The 20,333-nt window shown below is 42.6% G+C and overlaps 2 pseudogenes across 2 annotated transcripts in view; one reads left to right on the top strand and one right to left on the bottom strand.

Moving 5' to 3' along the window:
* The window catches only part of LOC307198463 (thioredoxin-like protein 1), a 43,260-nt pseudogene extending 36,697 nt beyond the window's left edge, over positions 1–6,563 (bottom strand). The window contains exon 1 of the transcript in view: positions 6,527–6,563. The product of the transcript in view is annotated as a thioredoxin-like protein 1 (transcript). The remainder of the gene's footprint in view (positions 1–6,526) is intronic.
* Positions 6,564–18,004: 11,441 nt separating this feature from the next.
* LOC307198665 (large ribosomal subunit protein uL6-like) lies at positions 18,005–18,584 on the top strand (annotated as a pseudogene). Its single transcript has one exon. The product of its transcript is annotated as a large ribosomal subunit protein uL6-like (transcript).
* The last annotated feature ends 1,749 nt before the right edge of the window (positions 18,585–20,333 follow it).

The following is a 20,333-nucleotide window of genomic DNA, read 5'->3' as shown; positions in this document are numbered from 1 at the left end:
CAGTTCCAAGCCTAGGCTTCAAGAAAATATACAGTACTACTTTTTCTCAAATATTCATGAGCATTAATAAATGGTTGTTCTAAGTATTGGGTGATTCGTCAGATAACAGAAACTAACTGATCTAAGTCCTTATATGAGACCACCTCTTGCATGTATTTCCTTGAATGAGAGTATTGTTTACCTTAAGGAAAAGCATCTTCTCTGGCACAGAGAGTAAATGACCTTCTCAGGGTTGCCCCGCAGAATGTGAGTGCCAGTAGCCGTCAGTATCCTGGTTTATTACTTTGTTCCAGGGCCTCTGTGCTGAATCACCTTGTCTGGGTTTGCCTGCTAGCTGCTGCGTTTTCTCTCCACCATGGCTGCCAGCCTGGCTGCTGGTTTTTTCCAAAGCCCTCTTTTCACAGAGCCGTGAGGTAGGAGGGCCCTGAGTTTTTATGGATTTTGCCAATGACATATGTGTCTGATAGGGATTCAAGTGCTTACAAAACTGGCCTGAAATGCAGAGCTCACCATAAACACTGTAATTGCTAGACGCTGGAAAATTTATGGAGCTTCAGAGCCAGCAGGATGCAGAGGAACAACATTGAATAGAGTAAGTCTGGCTGCTTCATCCTGGTTTGCCTTTGGTCTATGAAGTTATTTTCAGCTCTAAGATGCCAGGATGAAAAAAAAAAAAAAAAGATGCCAGGATGCCAGGATTTGAGGACTAAGTAGGGCCTCATGAAAATGCAAAGCCAAAAGGCATGCGGTTAATTGTCTAACTGAAGGAAGTTCTTATAGGCTAGAATGGTGGTTCTCTATAGGGTCCCTATACCAGCATCACCAGGGAACTTGTTAAAAAAGAAAATTCTTGGACCCCATCCCAGACTCTCTGAATCAGAATTTCTTGGGATGGGGCCCCAGTAATCTGTTTTACCAACCCTCCAGGTGATTTGAATGCAGACTCAAGTTTGAGAATTATTGATCTAGGGGCATGTTATTCCAAATGTAGCTCATAGTGTTGGCATTGCCTGGGAGCTGGTTAGAGAAGCGGAAGCTCAGCACCATCTCCTCAGCCTTCCTGAATCAGAATCTGCATTCAACAAGACCCCCAGGTGATCTGAGTGCACATCAAAGCTGAGAAGAGCTGGGTATACATTTCTAATCTCAAACCTTGAAGTTTGTGATTCACTCGGTCTGGGGTGGGGGTCACTAATTTGCATTTCTAAGAAACTCCCAGGTATCGTTGATGCTGCAGTTTTGGGGACCACACTTTGAGCAGCAAGACTCTAGTTTTCAGGCCAGGCTTAGAATCTGGTCATGGGAGGGTTTCAAGCCAATCCAAATTTGAGCCACTCTGGACAGACCTGCAGGCTGCACACTGCTCAACTCCAGAAGGCACCATTCACATAGACTCTGAGGCAAGGACCTGAAACCCAAAGCTAAGTAAGATAAGAGGCAAGAGTTGGGTAAAGAGTGGGCCTTAAAGAGAGTCAGAACCGGGTTTGAATCTTAACCTTGCCTCTTACATAGTTATGTGATCTTGGGAAAACCATTTAACTCTGTGTCTCAATGTCCTCGTCTGTAAAATGGAGATGGTCATACCTGCCCCACTAGATGAGATACTTAATGGTCAGTACACAGAACAAGCCCAGCAAATATTCGTCTTTTCCTTTCAGCCAAGGGAATAGAAGTGGCAGCAGATGTGCTGTCTCCTCCTCCAGTCTCATCCTGGCCAGTGGCTTATTTGTCTGCTTCGGGCTGAAGGCCAGGTAAGTGTGATGGGCTTTTCTTTAGCGCTCCTAGGGGTCAGATGAAGGTGATACAAGAATAACGCAGGCTATTTATATTAGGAACACTTCCCATGGGTTTGTAAAAATCGATTCATAAAAATGACCAATGTAGCCAATTTCAAACCACACCTACCTACCAAAGTCAAAAAAGACAGCAGCATCTCTGGTCCTGCCAAGGCTCACTGTGATGCCCCTGGAGCCTGGAATCACGCAGAGGCTTTGCGAGGGCACCTTGGTGTGTCGGGCAGGGAAATCTGCCCTCCTCAACTTAAAGGATACAGTTAAGCCATTCCTGTGTTTCTTTCTTTCTTTTCTTTTCTTTTTTTTTTTTTTTTTTGAGAAAAAGACACTCAGTGATGCTCTGAAACAAACATAAAGACGAAATAAAGTATATATTGGGGGCAAGGGGAAAGCCATTTGGGGTACAGAGCAGGCAGCAAGATGCTATCAAAGTTTTAAAACACAAACCAACCAGGGCAATGTTAAGAGGCCAGGTGAACCTTGACGGTGTCAGAAACTAGACATCCCTAAATTTTCTTTTTTGCACTTAGGAGAAGCAGAAGAAAGGATATGTGTTTTTTCTTCCTTTCTTTTTAAATTCAGGGCTGGTCGTATTTTTAGGAGGAGATGGAACGGCTGCCGACTTTAGGCAGGATTACAGCCTGGGACAGCCACTAGAGGGCGTCAGAGATCCAGAAAAACTCCTGTTTCTGAGAGAAGCCCCAGGGAGGGAGCTGAAAGGTCTGTTCTGGGTGGGGTGTTTGGGCATAAGCTGATTCCTGAGAACCTTCTCAGCAGGTGTTCACCTTCCCACGAGAAGGCAGTAGCCAGCTCTGTAGGGAAGTTAGATAATTAATTGACCAATTTATTCACTGTAAATGATTTCTGCATGCAAGTCTCTGTCTGTCCTTGGTGTGAAAGTACAGATGAGGGTGTAGGACTTTTTATGAGAGTCTGTAACTGAAAAGAAGCCTAGTTGTAGGGCTCAGGGGTGGTATCAGGAACAAGCTTGGAAGCTGTGGACCCTCGTACCCCATTACTTCCATGTGCTGCCCCAGTAAACATAAAATCAAAATACAAACAGCATGTTTGTAGGCAAATAGAGTTTTGAACGAAGTTCCAGATTGCCACCTGTTAATGTGTCCCGTATAGAAAATTCTAGCGCTGTCCTGATTGGGAATTTACAGTGTGCGCTGAAGCAGGGGTAAAGCTGATTCCTCTACTGTTGCTCAAAAGGCCCTTTAAGTGTTCACTAAGACAAAACACCGTAGAACTTAGAAACTCACCTTTCCTGGAGAGATCTAGAACACAGGAGGGGCTATCTCAGTAGGGGGACATGGTAGAAAATGGCCTAAAAAGGTATGATCTAGCCAGAGGAACTGCTGGTCATGGGAAGCAATGGGGCAGAATGGGCACCACTTGGTCCACCAGCCTCTGCTAGGGAAGAGATCTCTCAGCCCCGCCCTTATGCCTCTGCAGCCCCCTCCAGCAATGAAGACCCTTTGTCAGCATGACATATACTTCCTGCCCTCGCTCCCACCCCACCACGGCTGGCAGCAACTTTTTTTTTTTTTTCCGGTACGCGGGCCTCTCACTGTTGTGGCCTCTCCCGTTGCGGAGCACAGGCTCCGGACGCGCAGGCTCAGCGGCCATGGCTCATGGGCCCAGCCGCTCCGCGGCATGTGGGACCTTCCCGGACCGGGGCACGAACCCGTGTCCCCTGCATCGGCAGGCGGACTCTCAACCACTGCGCCACCAGGGAAGCCCCTGGCAGCAACTTTTGTGAGGTGGGAAGGTTACAGATCAGGAAGAGGTGTTCCTTAGAGCAGGAGTGGGGTCTCCCACTCCATGGGTGTGCTCCAGGAGGGCTGAGTCCCAGATGACTTGCAAATATGGTCTCCTTCCTGTGGAGAGCTTCTGGGAAAGGAAAGAAATTGGCTGGGCTTCAGTATATTTCCTCGGTTGTAAGAGAAAGATGGATAAAATAAATGAGATGAGACCAATTCTATCAAGTAATATAATGATGCTTCCCTTTCTAATAGAAATTTCTTTTTCAGAAGCTAAAAATTCCGTGAACCTCTAAAATCCTAGTTTACCATGGATACAAGGAAGAAGGTCCTCCTTGTCAGACTCTCTCTTGCTGTCTGGATCACTGTGGCCAGCCCCTCTGGCTCCCCTCTTTCCCAGGGGTAAAGTCGGCGGCATCAATCCTCCTGTAGGTAATGCCTGCCTTTTGGCAGTCTTTGCTCCTTAGTTCCCATCACATCAAGTCCAAGAATCTTTACCCGGCTTCCAAGGACAGGCCATCTCTTCCACTTAATACCTATCTGATACTCTCATCTTGCTGGTCATCTCACCATTCAATAGAAGGATCCCTGACATGGAGCTCTCTGAGCATTTGTGTGTGCTGTTCCCCTTCCGTGGGAACCTTTCCTTGTTGCTGGCATAAAACCTGAACCCAAGCTACATTTCCTCCAAAGCGGCTTTCCTGTCTACTTCGCCTTATTGATTGCCTCTTCCTTTGAACTCTCACATGTTCCTATAGACACTGGGGGACTTGATCCAACAATGTTTTGTTTTGGTTTTTTTTCTCTCTGTTATTTTAGGAAACTTGATTGTAGGCTGACAATTAGATGGCTATGTCTTTGAGGACAGAGGTTTGAACGTAGCGTCCCAAGACCCCAACGTGATGACCCCATGCGCACATTAGAAACGCAATTAACATTTGCCCGGTTAACTCCTCTGCACCCTTCAGATCTTAGGTTCAACCTCACTTCCTAAGGGCAGCTTCCCCGTTGGATCTAAATCTCCTACTATAGTTTCCCGGAGAACTGGGACCTCATAGAATTCCCACAAAAAAACACTCCTGCACAGTGCTTCTGAAAGACAGAATCTTTAAATTTTGCTTTATTTTATTACTCAGTTCCTTCCATGAGGGCTGGGACAATGTCTGGTTTTGTTTAGTGCCTAGGGCAGTGCCCGGCACACAGCGGGGCCTCTATATTTTCTTAAAAGAATGAATGCATACTGGTGGGAGGGAGTGTGACCTGGACATCTTGGGGAATGAGGAGGACAGAGCTGAGGATGCTAATCTCCTGGAAGCTGGTACCCTTGAGCTAAACAGAAGTTAACAGCAGAGACTCAGATGGGTCAAGTCAGCAAAATCATTTTGGAATCATTATTGGTAATGAGTGATATGTTTTCTCAAAGATTTTGTGAGGAACTTATAAAAGTGATGCATGTTCATCATGGAAAATACGTAAAGTTTAGACAATTATAAGGAACCCAAAAAAGTAACTCCAAGCCTACCAACCAAAGCCTTTTATAAAAATAATATTTTCTTCCAACACTGGTTTAGTGACTTTTTTACATAGTGGAACAATTTGGAGGTGGGGTCTACACAGAGCTCCCTGCCAGGACCAAGATCCAGGTACACACAGGTGTAACTTACTCATTAACCCACCCATGTTCGCTTCCTTCCCATCACCGCCATTTCCACAATCTCCCCTGTGTTTCCTGGAATCACTTCCCACATAAGCCATTTGCCCTGCTTCTGGGGAACCTAGTCCGAGACCGTACCACCCCACTTCTTAACTATGAGTTCAGGCACTGCCCAGATTAAAGTTTCCCTCTTCTTTTTAACTAAAGTGGACGTGAAAAAGTCTAAACGATCCAACATATATTTTAAGGCACAGGATAGAAATGCAAAACCATGCCAGGTTGCTGACTCTTTGTCATCAGAACTTCTGATAGGAACATTCCCAAGAGGGAATAAATTATACAGACTCTGGTCTCTTCAGAGGTGACTTTGGATTGTTCTTTATTTCTCCTCTCTTTTGTCCCCTCATTTCTTTCTTAATCTGCTTCCTCTATAGTAGAGGGTATTCTAAACCGAACTGTTTTTGCTGCCAATCCCTAATTAGGTTTCCAGATACACACACAAACCTGGATGTGATGCTAGGCTTGCTATAAAGCAAGTTCATACGCATTTTATTTGATTCATAGTTACCACTAGTTCTAAAGGCCTGATGCATGCCGACCAGTGTCTACTAGGTTCTACAAGAGATTCGGCAGGGGCTACTAAGACACTATCCTTGTAGGGAAGATAAGACACATACACAGCTGGACTCATGCAGAGCCAAGTGTGATGTGTCAACTGAGGGGCACACATAGGCTGAAATAAACAAGCAAACAACCAACTCGAGGAATTCAGAGAAAGTAGTGAGTCATTCTGGATGGAATTCGAGAAAGCTTCATGGAACAGGCTAAGAACGATGGGTGGGTTGGATTTTAATGGATCAAATGGGTCAGGACAGAGAGAGAAGTAATCAAAGCTTCCCCTGTCTCAGTTCCTAGGGGACTCCTATCTGATGTCAAAAGCTAAGACTGCTGCTTCCCTTTCCTTACCCACAATGGTTACGAAACCTTTGGAGTTTCCTTCTATCTCAGCTCCTCCAATACCCAGTGAGGAAGCAGCATCACCTTTCTGATGTAGGCAGACTGGGCCAGACCCGAGTCCAACCAGAAAATAGGCATATCATCGGGGAATGCATTTCACTTTAGATATCAGAACCCCATCTAACAGGGGTCTAAACAAAAGGGACACTGATTGTATCTCACGTTAAAAGAAAACCAGAGATAGGCATTGGTTGCTGCTGGTTCAGCTATTCAGCAATCTCACCAAGCACCCAGGATTTTTTCATCTTCTTCCTGCCTTCCTCAAGCTGTTGGTTTTTCAACCTCATGCTGCTCACCTCCTGGTTGCAAGTTGGCTGCTATGGACTCAGGCATCGCGACTGCCTCCGAGGCAGGAAGGAGGGAGGAGGGCGGTACCGGAAGTCTCTCTTGTGTTCAAACAGCAAAAGTTTTCTTAGGAGTCCCCTGCCAATCTCTACTTCTATGTCGTTGACTAGAACTGGCTCAGATGGCCCAGTGGTAAAACATTCTGGAAACTTGGGCATTTCACTTTTTAGATGCTGTAATTACAGAAAGCAAAGAAGGAGGGATAAGGAATGGCTGCAATGATGATGCTACAAATTCTGCCACCCCTGCGGAAAACTTCACCTGCTGTGGCCAAGACTCTCAGAGCCTTCCTTGTTCCCTCTTGGCTGGTAGCTCGTTTACCAGTCAACTATAACTGAGCCATACTATGTAACAAAGCAGCCCAAATCTCAATGGCTAATAATAAACATGCATTGTCATGCTCACAGGTTCGCTGATTTGCCAGGGTGGCTCTGTTCCATACATGTTTCACTCTTCTGGAGCCAGAGGAATGATGTGGCAGAACTCTGCACAAGAGAAGCAAGCAGAAAGTGTGCTGCCTCTTTGTGTGTAGGCTCAGAACTGACTCACTGCCATTTCTGTCCATGTTCCACTGGCCAAAGTAAGCCCACGTGGGACCAAAGCAAGATTTCTAGTGGAAGGAACTGCAAAGCTATTTAGGGAAGGGTATGGGTACAGTGAGGGGTGAGGAATGAGGTGATCTAATAATGTTATCTGTGTGACAGTGGTGGGGGGCCAGGATGTGAATGTGTGTCCTTGCAGGTGGCAAATGTGCTTGGAACAGGCAAGGGCCTACTGAAGGCAGTGCCTAGGCAGTGAAGTGGCCTCAGGGTGGTCATGTTAGACCAGGTGTGAGGGAAGGGATGGATACAGGGGACTAGTCCTTTAGGGAAGGCAAAGCAGGTTGTACCTTGAATCACCTTTCGCAGGTGGCTTTTACTGATTGAATGTGTCCAGCAAAAAAGGATTTTGAGGCTCACCTCCTCATCAGATATCAACTCGGCATTTTCAGGAGTCTCGGTCTCAGGCAATTCGTAACCTCAATCTCCCTCCATGTCTGGGTGTTTTCATCCCCCAAGTAGGAACTGAGTCCTGCTTTCTCCAGCAGAGGCAACTGGAGATGGTCCCTTGATTTCTCAAGGAGTATTTTCCCAGATAAACCCCATTTACTATAATTCCTATAACTTGATTAAACCAAGTATTGGGACAATAAGAATAGAATAGAGATGGAGACAATTCCTCATGATGATCAAATTACCCAGATTGTTCCTTGGTGCCATTACATTAACCAGAGTCAGAGTGTCTTTGACAGGAGGAATGCACTGGTTTAAATTTAATTAAACTCTGACATGTGCTCCTAAGAGAGAAATCACAATACAGGCAAACTGTATTTAAGGACATAGGTATGCCTTTGAAAAAAAAAGTATATACATCCTTAACTCTGACAATAGGATTCATTCATTGATCCAATAAACATTTTCAGTTGTCTCTCCTTTCTCTGAAACATACTTTGACAGAAAGAGCCATATATGAACTCATTTGAGAAGGCAATGGATCTTCTAAGAGAAGTATATAATATCACATTTTTGCATGTTTATTTAGTGGAATTTTTTAGAACTTGTCATCTGCCAGACTCTATTCATAAATTGTCTATCTTATATTTCACACATATTAGCTTATTTAATTTTTATTATAAATGTGATAGGTAGGTCCTATTATTGTCCCCATTTTACAGATGGAAACTCTGAAGCACACTGAGGTTAAACAACTTCCTCAAGGTTAAGTAACTTGAAAAAGGTGTGGACTCCCAAAAGACTAATGGAAAAAGGAGATGGAACACCTGACAGATGATACAATATTTCTAATGAAGCCACATAAAATCTGAATAACCATAATCATTTTGGGGGGAACCAACTAGCCTCCTCATTGCCAAGCGTTTTGATTTGACATACAAAAGATTTTTCCTGCCCAGCACGCTTCTCTCTCTCCCTAGTGACAGCAACCTGATTTTCCCTGGGAACCACGCTCCCTCATTGAGTCCATGTGGTTTGAGTGGGCAGATCCAACGCTCCATCTCCAAGTTTGGAAAGTCAATCAGGCCTGGGGATTATTTAAGAAATGATCAAGTGACCCAAGCAGAGGACAATGACCATCAGCCCTAGGACTTATGCTGGGTCTTTTAGGAAAGAAGCATCCTCTCTGGTAGGGATGTGAAGAACAGGACATGAGGTTGGGATAGCTGGCAGCCATCTTGGCACTGTTGGAGAAACTCTGAGATTGAAAGTAGTACAGTGGGTACTGATGTTGAGAGACTGAGATACATCAATTCCTAAGGATATTATTTGAGCCCCTGGGTTCAGCCATGCCTGAGCTTCTCATTACAGAGCCTGCAGACTTTTTAGTTCCTTAAGCCCACAGAGAACCTTCATGGTCAAAGCCAGTTTGAATCAAGTATCTGTCATTTGTGACAAAGAGCCCTGTCTGAAAGTGAACAAGGTCACTTTCCAAGCCCATTCTTCTGCTCTGGGGGCCTCCATTCTTTCTGTCCAGAAGACCCTGGAGAGTTAGGCTGCTTTTCTTTCTTTGATGGCCTACAAACATCCTCTCACTCTTACATGAAGCTTCCCTTCTTCTCTAGCCATTGCTTCCTTATTGACACCAGTAACAAGAACACAGGTACTTTTTACTTAAAGGCTTCAGATTAATCCTTATGAAGAAAAAACAGGTCACCTCTAAAAGTAGCATGAAAAAGTTATAAAGGTGAAAAAAACCTCAGGCTTTGACAAGTCCTTGTCTCTGATGGAGTGTTTTGCTGTTCAGTATAGTAGCTGTGAGCCGCATGTATCTGCGGAGCACAGAAACTGCAGCCATGATGAGTGAGAAACTGAATTTTTAATTTTATTTAATTTTAATCTAAAATTAAAAACTTATACTTGATTCAGTTACTGAAGAACTTTTTTTTAATGTATGCTTGGAACCACCAGAGTACATGAATTTTTCTTAGCAACTGTATGTTTTATAAAATCTGAATACAAATCAAGTATTTCCAATAAAAATTTAGTATCTGAATTGAGACATGGAGAAAGTGTAAAACACATGTAAGATTTCAAAGATTAGGTTTGAAAAAGACAAAATTATTTTATTTTTATATTGATTACATGTTGAAATGATAATATTTTTGATATACTGAGTTTAAAATATTCTTAATATTAATTTCACCAGTTTTTGTTTTTCTTCAAAATCCACTCTTCTAGCTACTTTCAGATATGCAATACAGCATTATTGACTATAGTCACCATGCTGTACATTATATCCCCATGACTTATTTCATAATTAGAAATTTGTACCTTTTTAGACCCCCTTCACTTACTTCGCCCACCACCTTTTATTTTTTTGAACATGGCTCATGTTCTATTTCTATTGGATGGTGCTGGTCTATAGTTTCTGTCTAAATAGTGATTTGAAGACCCAACTTGTACTCTGTAGGGTGGAGCTTATCAAACCTCTGAACCTGAGAGCTTTCAGGATGTGAGCTTTTACGCTGAAAAAACAGTGAAGAAATGTGTCAACAACCCCTCTGATGTTAGTTTTCCTTATAAAAGTCTGGAACAATCTAATTAAGCAGTTTTGATTAGTATTCATGTTATTATTTGATCAGTGAACAATCCTTTGGTTTGTTTTCTTGGTCTATGTGATGCTCTTCTAGTTGAAGGGTAAAAAACATGAATTTCTGAAAATCTTATTTTGAAAAGAAAAAGGGATTTCCCCGGCAGTCCAGTGGAACTCTGCGCTTCCACTGTAGGGGGCGTGGGTTCTATCCTTAGTCGGGGAACTAAAATCCCACATGCTGTGTGGCAAGGCCAAAAGTAATAATAATCAAAAATAATATGACTACCTAGAGGGGTGGGATAGGGAGGGTGGGAGGGAGGGAGACGCAAGAGGGAAGAGATATGGGAACATATGTATATGTATAACTGATTCACTTTGTTATAAAGCAGAAACACACACCATTGTAAAGCAATTATACTCCAATAAAGATGTAAAAAAAATAATAATCAATCAATCAATAAAATAAAAAGGGAAATATCTTATTTAATGCAAAATAGGAGATATTGTAGATTGTTTCCAGAAATCTTTTCATATTGCATATTTTTGTTGCTGTCTTGTCAATGTTTTCATTTATATATGTCTGATATTTTTATTGAAATAATCTGCCCACCCTGGGAAGCTTCATTTTTGCTTCATTTCTCCCACTTTCCAGAAATCATGACTCTAGAGTCCTTCTTCCCGCTCAGAAGCTGGAAGATACAGTTACAGCAGAAAGTAAAGAGGGCTCAAGTCTCAAGGGACCTGCCAACTGGGGGGCTCTGGTCCCACTGGGCCCCCTTCCCCATGGTAGGGACTTCTTCAGAATTTCCTTTTAAGCATTCAAAGGTCCTCTGGCACAAACAAGTAACAAAACAAAAATATATGACCCTCATTCTGGAAAGCTGAAAATTGTAGGGTTTTTAAAGGACTTCATTGTAAGTCTAGCATACACCCTGCAAAGCATTTGCCAGCTTGCTTTCAGCTCCATTCTCCACACTCCCCTGTCCTCTTCTGCACTGCAGAGGGCTCATCCTGCAAACTACATTTCTCGGACTTCCCAGCCAATTGGCTTCTGGCTGGATTTGGCCTGTGGGAAATGTGGCCAGGAGACAGGAGATAGAAAGCAAAGGGAAAACAGGGAGAAGCCAGGGAGTTATCAGCTAGACCTCTCTTTCTTTCTTAAGATGCATCATCTTTGGTAGTGACTTTGTGTCCTGTTCTCCAGCTTTTGTCAAATAGCCCTTAATTCTATGACATTATATGGAAAAAGTTAAAGTGCACACTAATGATTATACATTTATATATAATATTTTTAATAGATTATAAAAATATATGTTAAAATATGATTAGGATTGGTGGAGTGTGTCAGGGAATGCAATTGGCGTTATGGCTAAAGGGGACCTGAGGTTCAACTGTAATGAATATTGTACTTTTTTACAAAACAGAACGAAAGGCCACAAACACAAAGAGTTAATAGCTATTAATCCTGGATGGTGGAAAAGGAAAGAAAAAAGAAAAGTCACACTTCTAGTTATTTTGGGGGAGAAGAAATTACTTTACCATAATATATTTTTTTCTTTTCTTACTTAAGTTTTTCCAGGAATTATTTAAGTATTTTAAGTATAATGTATTAGTTTTTTATTGCTGCTGCAACAAATTACCACAAACTTAGTGGCTTATAACAGCACACATTTATCATCTTATAGTTTTGGACATCAGAAGTCTGATACAGGACTCACTGGGCCGAAATCAAGGTGTCAGCAGGGCAGTGATCATTTCTGGAGGCTCTAAGAGAGAATCTATTTCTTGTCTTTTCCAGCTTCTAGAACCAGCCACATTCCTTGGCTTGTGACCTCTTCCTCCATTTTCAAAGATAGCAAGATTACATGCCTTTGGCCATTCTTCTGTAGTCATATTTCCTTCCGAATACAACAGAGAAAGATTCTGTGATTTTAAGGACCCTTGTAATTAGGTTGAGCCTACCTAGCTAATCCAGAATAACTCTACATCTCAAGATCCTTCACTTCATCACATCTGCAAAGACCATTTTTGCCATGTAAGGAAACATATTCACAGGTTCCAAGGATTAAGATGTGGACATTTTGGGGGAAGGGTCCATTATTCTAGCTACCATGATAATGTGCAGAGGGAAGACATCCTTCATTTGTAAACTAAAGGCTTTTAAAAGCCCCTCGTCCATCTAGCATGCCATCTTTCTGAGAAGACAAAGTTTTTATTCAGGTTCAAGTCCACAGCAGTGAGGGTGTTCACCTTCTGTTTATGCATAGCTGAGCAGGAAACTTGCTGTACATTCTTACAATAGAAGACAATGAGAAATTCACAAGTTCATTAAGATGGCTTTCATAAGGATAGTGGGCAGATCTCAAATTAAAATTATGACAGAGAGCTGTTCTGTAGATCCCCCTCAATGAAAAGACAAGCATCATTTGGTCTAATTGTTGCTTAGCTATAGCCAAACGTTGGGACTGTAATGACAAAACAGTTCAATGAGATATTACATTTTGCTCTGGTTGCAGTGGTTCTGCTGAAAACAGGTTCTGGTTCTGCTGAACCAGGATTTTGCTGAACTGGTTAGTCGTCTAGAAACTGGGGCTTGGAACTAATTATTAGGAAGTGCTAATGTTCTCTGACCTATGATGAATAAGCCTTCCTTCCTGAGTAGATTAACTTCTCTTTAAGGAAAGAGCTAATGAAATTTAGAACCTCCCAAAGAGATCATAAGTAGACATTTGATTAAGCAAACAAGTTAAAGCAAGAACTTGGTAGATAATCATGAAAACGGTCCTTGCCAAGTTCTTTCGCATTTCATTGAGCAATTGCATTCCTCCAGCAAACAAAGGACTAGCATGTTAGATGTTCAAGAACTTGATGGTTATGCAATTGACCATCAGAAATGTTCAAGCTGCCCTTCCAGTTGATCGGGGTAACTGCTTTTTCCCATCATCCTTGAAGCATTTGTATGGCTTTTGGCCGCTTCATTTCTGGAAAACTATTTTAGCAGGTAGAAATTTTTCCAAAATTTAAGATGCAAGAGAGGGGACATTTTTCTGATTTTATAACTCAAGTCAAATGTAGTCCATCAAGGTTAGCAAAAAGTCTAAGAGTAGTTATTATTTTTCCTCGGTTCATCTCTGTTATGTATTAGTGGAAACCAGGAAAAATGGGGGTCTGGCTTCTGGGCTGCCAAGATATATATCACCCATCCCAAATTGGGCCAGTAAACTGTGGGCAGCTGTGTTGTCAGCACCTGCCTTCTCTAGACCTAGCTGGGTACCGTGAACTTCACAGCTGCCCCCAAGGATACAGTGCTTTGTGTTTTAAACTGATTCCCATGAAGCCTCTCCTTTCTGGGTATTTCCACTTTTGAGGTACAGCATGGAAATTGAGACTTCTATCCTCCCTGGGCTTGAGAAATCCAACCCTGCCCCTGGCCTGGCTTCTCGGCCTGTGAGGGGGAAGGCAAAGTCACTTTTTCCTTCAATCATGAGTATTTATTGAATCTTGTCTTAGTGTAGGTCCCCTCTCTTGTAGCAGACCCTTAGACAAGAATTCAAGTGTAAGTAGTTTACGTGGGAGGCGGTCCCAGGAAACACTAGCAGGGAGGTGTGGAGGTGACACAGGAAGGATAGGCAGCCTAATGGAGCAAGTTACCACCGTGGGCGACCAGAGCTCAAGCCCAGGGGGAAACTCTGGGAGCTGATGTACAAGACTCAGAGTTGACTTATGGAGGGAAAGGGATTTGGGTTATATATCCACCTGCCTCTAAGCATCACTGGTGGAAGGCTGCCAGCGGTTAACTGCCCAGACTGTCCAGTCTACTGAGTCTGAGTCCAGGGTGGCTTCCTGCTGTTTGGGAGGACACCGTCTGGTGAGAGATGAAGATACAGGCAGTTGGTAGTAGAGCGAGCTCACATTGCAGTGGTACCACCTGAGGGGCGGTAATTCAAAGGCTTGTTATTCCAGCTATGAGGAAGTCACTGAAGTAAGTGCCGTACAAAAGCTTAGTTACTTCAGTCAATACATGAGGCAGAGTATCTGTGTGTTGCTGACTGTATGCTTAGAATGATGCTGTAGGGGAAGCAATAGAAACAGGAAGTATGATGTCCCACTGATTTGAGGGGCTTACTGAATAGGGAAGATAACCTTGCTTCTACCATGCAACACGGGCAAATGGACAAAATATAAATAGTGCATTGGCATTAGGGGAGGATTGGAATTCTTGGGAAAGGCTTCATGGAGAAAGTAGAAAATAAAGGAAGGATAGTGTTTGTAGAAACAAAGCCAAAGCCTGTATCATCTGAGGACCAATGAGAGAGATGGCATGGAGATGGAGTTAGCCTAGCATGTTGATACGTGGTGAACAAGCCCATGGGACCGAGGTTGATGGAACATATTCAAGTGAGTGGGTATCTCTATGCTTGACAGGGTAGGGCAGGGCCAACACTGAGACGTCTGAAGGCAAAACAAAAAAGTCTTGGCTTGTTATTGTCCTAAAGATGTCAGTCATTGCCTTGAGCCTACAATCCCTCTTGAAAAAGCCCACCCATGTCCACGGTACTGTTGAAGAAGTGGCTGTGTTGGGGCAGGTGACCCTGCTTCTGAGGCAACATCTGATTGTCATGGAGCAGACACCTGCCCCAGGTGGGCTAATCAGATTCTGGTGTTTTGAATTTTTCCCCTGGCATTTGGACCTAGGGCACTAAGAGACTAAATTATTTTGTTCTCTGTAGAGACAGGGCAAGGCTTCTGTTCCCTTAGTAAGCTGCAGCCATGTGCCAACACAGCACATTAGAGTAAAGCATCATAGAAAATATTAACTGCAGCAAAAAAGATGAGTACAAGTGCTAGGAGAATCAGAGAAGAGAGACTATGTGGCCCCAACACATTTAAGGTGACTTTCTAATTCCCCCAAGGCCACGGTGTACCTCTGGAATTTAAGTCTTTTGTAAACTTTCCATCTAAGTTAATGTGAATGGGTTTCTCCTCCTTGGAAATCGAGAACCGTTAACTAAAACAAGATGGTAACCACTAACTTGCATATTTCCAGTGCTTTGATTCTCTTTCCTCTGGGTTGAAGTCATTTGGTGATCCCCAGAAGAAAGCCTTGAGATGAGAATCATGTTCAAATGGTTTATTCAGGAAGGGCTTCAGGGAGACCTTAAAGGAATGGGGGAAACTTGATGCGGAAGGGAAGGAAGCCAAGCTGGTGGTGAATTCACATCCATCGATGGGGTCTGCAGAGGGCGCTGCAGCGGAAGTCCCGCCTCAGGGCTCCTCCTTCTTCCCTACTGAAACGAGCCCGGCTTCCCCTCTCCCTTTACTGCCCTGCACTGTCGCGGGCAGGCAGAGGTAGATTAGGCAAGATCATGGCCCTCCACTCGTGTACAGGCCAGTTGAGGGAGACAAACTTGCAAACACGTATAGGCGACTAGAAAAATAGCTGCTGGTGGTGGAGAATAAGAAAATCTACATCCAAAGGAAGTTCTCTGCAAACAGTGAATGATTTAACATGGATGGGCCGTGCTCCCCCTCAAACATATTAGAATCACTCAGCAACATAAGCATGGTTGATTTCCTCCCAGGTACTATTTTTAAAAATCGCTTCCAGAAAACAGAAGTTCCTGGGAAATGACTGTTGAAGGAAAGTGGTTATAACCTGGCTGGAGCCCAGTTTATACTCCGCAGCCTTGACCCGAGAAAGAGAGTAGTAAATATCAAACCCAACGGCTTGGTAATATTCCATTGTACATATGCGCCACATCTCCTTTATCCATTCACCTGTTGATGGACACTTAGGTTGCTTCCATGTTCTGGCTATTTTAAATAGACCTGCAATGAACATTGTGGTATATGTATCTTTTTGAATTATGGTTTTCTCAGAGTATATGCCCAGTAGTGGGATTGCTGGGTCATATGGTAGTTCTATTTTTAGTTTTTTATATATATACTACCAAGACTAAAATAGATAGCTAGTGGGAAGCAGCTGCATAGCACAGGGAGGTCAGCTCGGTGCTTTGTGACCTCCTAGAGGGGTGGGATAGGGAGGGTGGGAGGGAGACGCAAGAGGGAGTGGATATGGGGATATATATGTACATATAACTGATTCACTTTGTTATACAGCAGAAACAAACACAACATTGTAAAGCAATTATACTCCAATAAAGATGTTAAAAAAAAAAAAAGCAACTTGGTAAGATTGTTGTATGTTTTTCTTTTCCCCCTGAAGGTATGTTTACTCTTTCAGTGACTAGGAACATAACTGTTTAAAGTATGTTTGGTCCCGGGGTCGAGCTGCCAGGAAAACAGTGGGCATTTGCTTGTGATAATGTTTTTTTTTTTTTCCCAGTATGGTCTCTATTTAGTGCAGGGTTGGTGAAAGTGTGGACCAGTATCCACAAGGCTTTCAGGAACCTTAAACTGATAAAGCACAAAGCTTTCTCTTTATTATGAGCAAATGATGTACCATATGATATCATTTCATATTTTATACATATAAGCAAGTGCTACATACTAGTAAGTGACTATATGAGGAATTAACTATTACTAAAATTTAGTATTCATACTTTTTTTTTTTCTTTTGGCTGTTCCTCGCGGCATGCAGTATCTTAGTTCCCTGACCAGGGATTGAACCCGTACCCCCTGCATTGGGATTGCAGAGTCTTAACCACTGGACCACCAGGGAAGTCCCTCATATGTTTTAAATAGCACGATATTGGAGTTTAATAAGAACAGTTAAGTCAGGGTTCCAATGGAAGTTGGCTTCCATCGAATTTTTCACAGCACTGGAAAACGTGCACTGCTGCTGTGCACAGGCGGGGAGTACAAACTCCCACAAGGCTTGGTGGAAACACTGATCAGTGCACCATAGTTGGTGAATTTTCTTATGTGGAAAAATGCTGTTTTAGTATGGTTTTCCCCAGTAGACTCTGAGATAAGGATGTGAATGCAAGTAGTTTATCTGGGGGACGATCCCAGGAACCACTGGAAGGCAAGTGGAGAAGGAGACAAGGAAGGAAAGAAAACCAATCAAAGGGTGTGCAAATGAGCAGAATTCCTGATGTGGGCAGCTGGGACTCAGGCCTCTGGGGACTCTCGGGAGACTTTGCATAACATGCCTCAGTGTTGCCCCACCTGAGAGGTGAGGTTTGGGGAATTTATCCGACATTTTCCATTGGATGACTGTAGAGGGCTGCTTCTGGAGGCATTGATTCACAGATACCTCCAGCCTGCATGCTGGATCATGCACCTGCAACCAGAGAAAGCCCTCCAGGAGAGTGGCAAGAGGTTTATAAGAGGCTGTCAGTGAGGAGAAGAGTTGGAAGAGAGGACCAGCAAGAACTGGGCAGGACACAGATGCTCTGACAGCGTCTACCTGGGATGCAAATGTCCATGAACAGTATTGGGGGCCCATCGGTGTCTAACCACTTGACTTTAGAACACACGTGTGTTGCATTCAATGCACTATATAAGCCCCAATTGCTAAGTCGTCAGGGAGAAACTTATGTTAAGAATGCAATCTTAAATTTGAATCCCAGAGGATAGGAAGAAGCCAGCCATATGAAGAGGGGAGAGTGGTCCTGAAGTCTTCTGCATCAGTTTTCCCATTTAAATTCTGAGTCTAAACAAGGAAATTTAAATCCTTGATTGCTTGAAGAGTGATTCTTAGCAATCACATTCTCATTCAGAATAAAATTATTTTTAGCCCTCTTGCAGGATAAACTTTCAGATTTTCTATTTGCTACCATTTCAACATCATGTTTCTCTCCTCTAGTCAATTTCTCTTTGTCCACCCATTAGTCCACTGTCCTAATCCCACTCTTTTTGCCGCATCTACTGCAAGAATGAAGACCATTCTCAGAATCAGACTGTCGACATGCCAGAAAATGTTGACATCACTCTGAAGGGATGCACAATTATTGAGAAGGGCCCAGAGGCACCCTGTGGAGGGACTTCAATCATATTAATGTAGAACTCAGTCTCCTTGGAAAGAAAAAAATGAGGCTCCGGGTTGACAAAGGATAGGGAAATAGAAAGGAACTGGCAATGGTGCACACTATCTGTAGTCGTGTACAGAACATGGTCAAGGGTGTCACACTGGGCTTCCATTTACAAGATGAAGTCTCTGTATGCTCACATCCCCATCAACGTCATTATTTAGGAGAATGGTTCTCTTGTTGAAGTCTGAAATTTGGGGGATGTGAAAAATACATCCACAGGGTTCAAATGAGGCCAGGCATTGCTTGTTTAGTATCTCAAGCCTAGAAAGATGAGTTCATTTTTGAAGGAAATGACATTGAACTTGTATCAAATTCAGCTGCTTTGATTCAGCAAGCCACAATACTTAAAAACAAGGATATCAGAAAACTTTCGGATGCTATCTCTGTTTCTGAAAAAGGAACAGTTCAGCAGGCTGATGAATAAGATCTACATTGTCCAGCTACAGAAGCAGCAAGATGCCAGATGATACTTCGGACTCATCTGTGACATTTTAAAGATGCAATAAAAGCTCTTGATTGGGGGAAAAATCCTAATCCTATTTTCACCAGCTGCTGCTTTGAGAGTTCCCATCTTCCATCCTAGATTTTTCTAATCTAGTTCCTTAGAAAAAAAGACATCTCATTGGAGAAACAGAAATTTTCAGCCCCTTCTAAAGACAGTGGGGATGACAATCCGGATACCTGGGGCTGGACTTCTCAAATTTTTTGAGTTACCAACTTCCCCACTTTGTCCTGCCTCTCAGCTGAAAGGTAATTCCATATCTCTCAGACACTAGTCCTGAAGTTTGTCTTAGTATCTCAATATTCTGTAAGTAATTGTGTGGCATTGAAAAGGACTTAAATGAGTTTATGATTTTTTTTCTTGCTATGGAGTCACTGTCAAAATTGTCTGAGTTACACTTCTCTTCTTTGCAATGTAATACACTCCCAAGGGACACGGGGCTTCATCTTGAGCACGTGCAGTAAGTAGTGCCAGAAAGAAGTCTAAAAGCTAAAAAAACAAACAAACAAACAAAAAAAACAAAAAAAAAACATGAAGCCATTTCAGATCTTACTCTTAACAGATTTCCTGAAATCTTATCAATGGAAACAGCATCACTCATCAACATGCAATGGCAGGGTTCCCTTAAATCATACTCCTCCATTGATGGCATGGCCCTTTTGGGGTGCCTCTGATACTTCTAACTTTTGAAAGAATCGTTTTCTCCCATATGTATTTGGAGTTGTTGTCTTGTTTGCACATGATTGTATTCTATCTTCCAGAGATTTCTCACAATTTTTGTTCCTCTGATGGAAAACCTTATATTTTTCTGCACTATGATGGATTATTTTCATCAAGTTTTCTTTCATTGCGTGGGCTGTATGATGGAAGTAGACACCTGTACTCAGTTTGTAATTTGATACAATTTTAAATAGCCCTTTATATATGACCTACCTGTTTTTATATCCGGCAACACAAAGTTAGCTCTCAATTAAGGCTGAATGAATTAAATATTTAAATCATTGCCTTGTAAGAAGGTCCAACTTAATCATCTATATGCAAATTTTAAGTATGTGTGTTAAAGGAATTCTAGGTATCTGGTTTTCTGACCTTGTATCTTAAATCTTTTATCAACTTAGTTGAATTTGTTTATGTAGTGCTGAGTAACAAGGAAGAAAAAGTACAGTAAGTCCCCTACATATGAATGAGTTCCATTCTGAGAGTGCTTTCATAAGTCCAATTTGTTCGTAAGTTCAGCAAAGTTAGCCTAGGTACCCAACTAACACAATCGGCTATAAAGTACTGTACTGTAATAGGTTTATAATACTTTTCACACAAATAATGCATAAAAAACAAACACAAAATAGGTTTACAATACTTTTAACACAAATAATACATAAAAAACAAACACACACAAAAAAACATTTTTAATCTTACAATACAGTACCTTGAAAAGTACAGTACAACAGCTGGCATACAGGGGCTGGCATCAAGTGAACAGGCAAGAAGAGTTACTGATTGGAGGAGGGAGAGGAGGTGGGAGATGGTAGAGCTGAAGGATCGTCAGCAATAGGAGATGGAGGGCAAGCTACAATGTCACCCATGCCTGACATTAGTGCCACAGATTCTGGTTCCTTGCTGGATTCAATTCTATCTACCCTCTTGAAGAAACGATCCAGTGATGTCTGGGTA

The sequence above is a fragment of the Stenella coeruleoalba genome (assembly GCF_951394435.1).
Source record: "Stenella coeruleoalba genome assembly, chromosome: 15".
Taxonomy (NCBI): Eukaryota; Metazoa; Chordata; class Mammalia; order Artiodactyla; family Delphinidae; genus Stenella; species Stenella coeruleoalba.
This window is presented reverse-complemented; position numbering and strand designations above follow the sequence as displayed.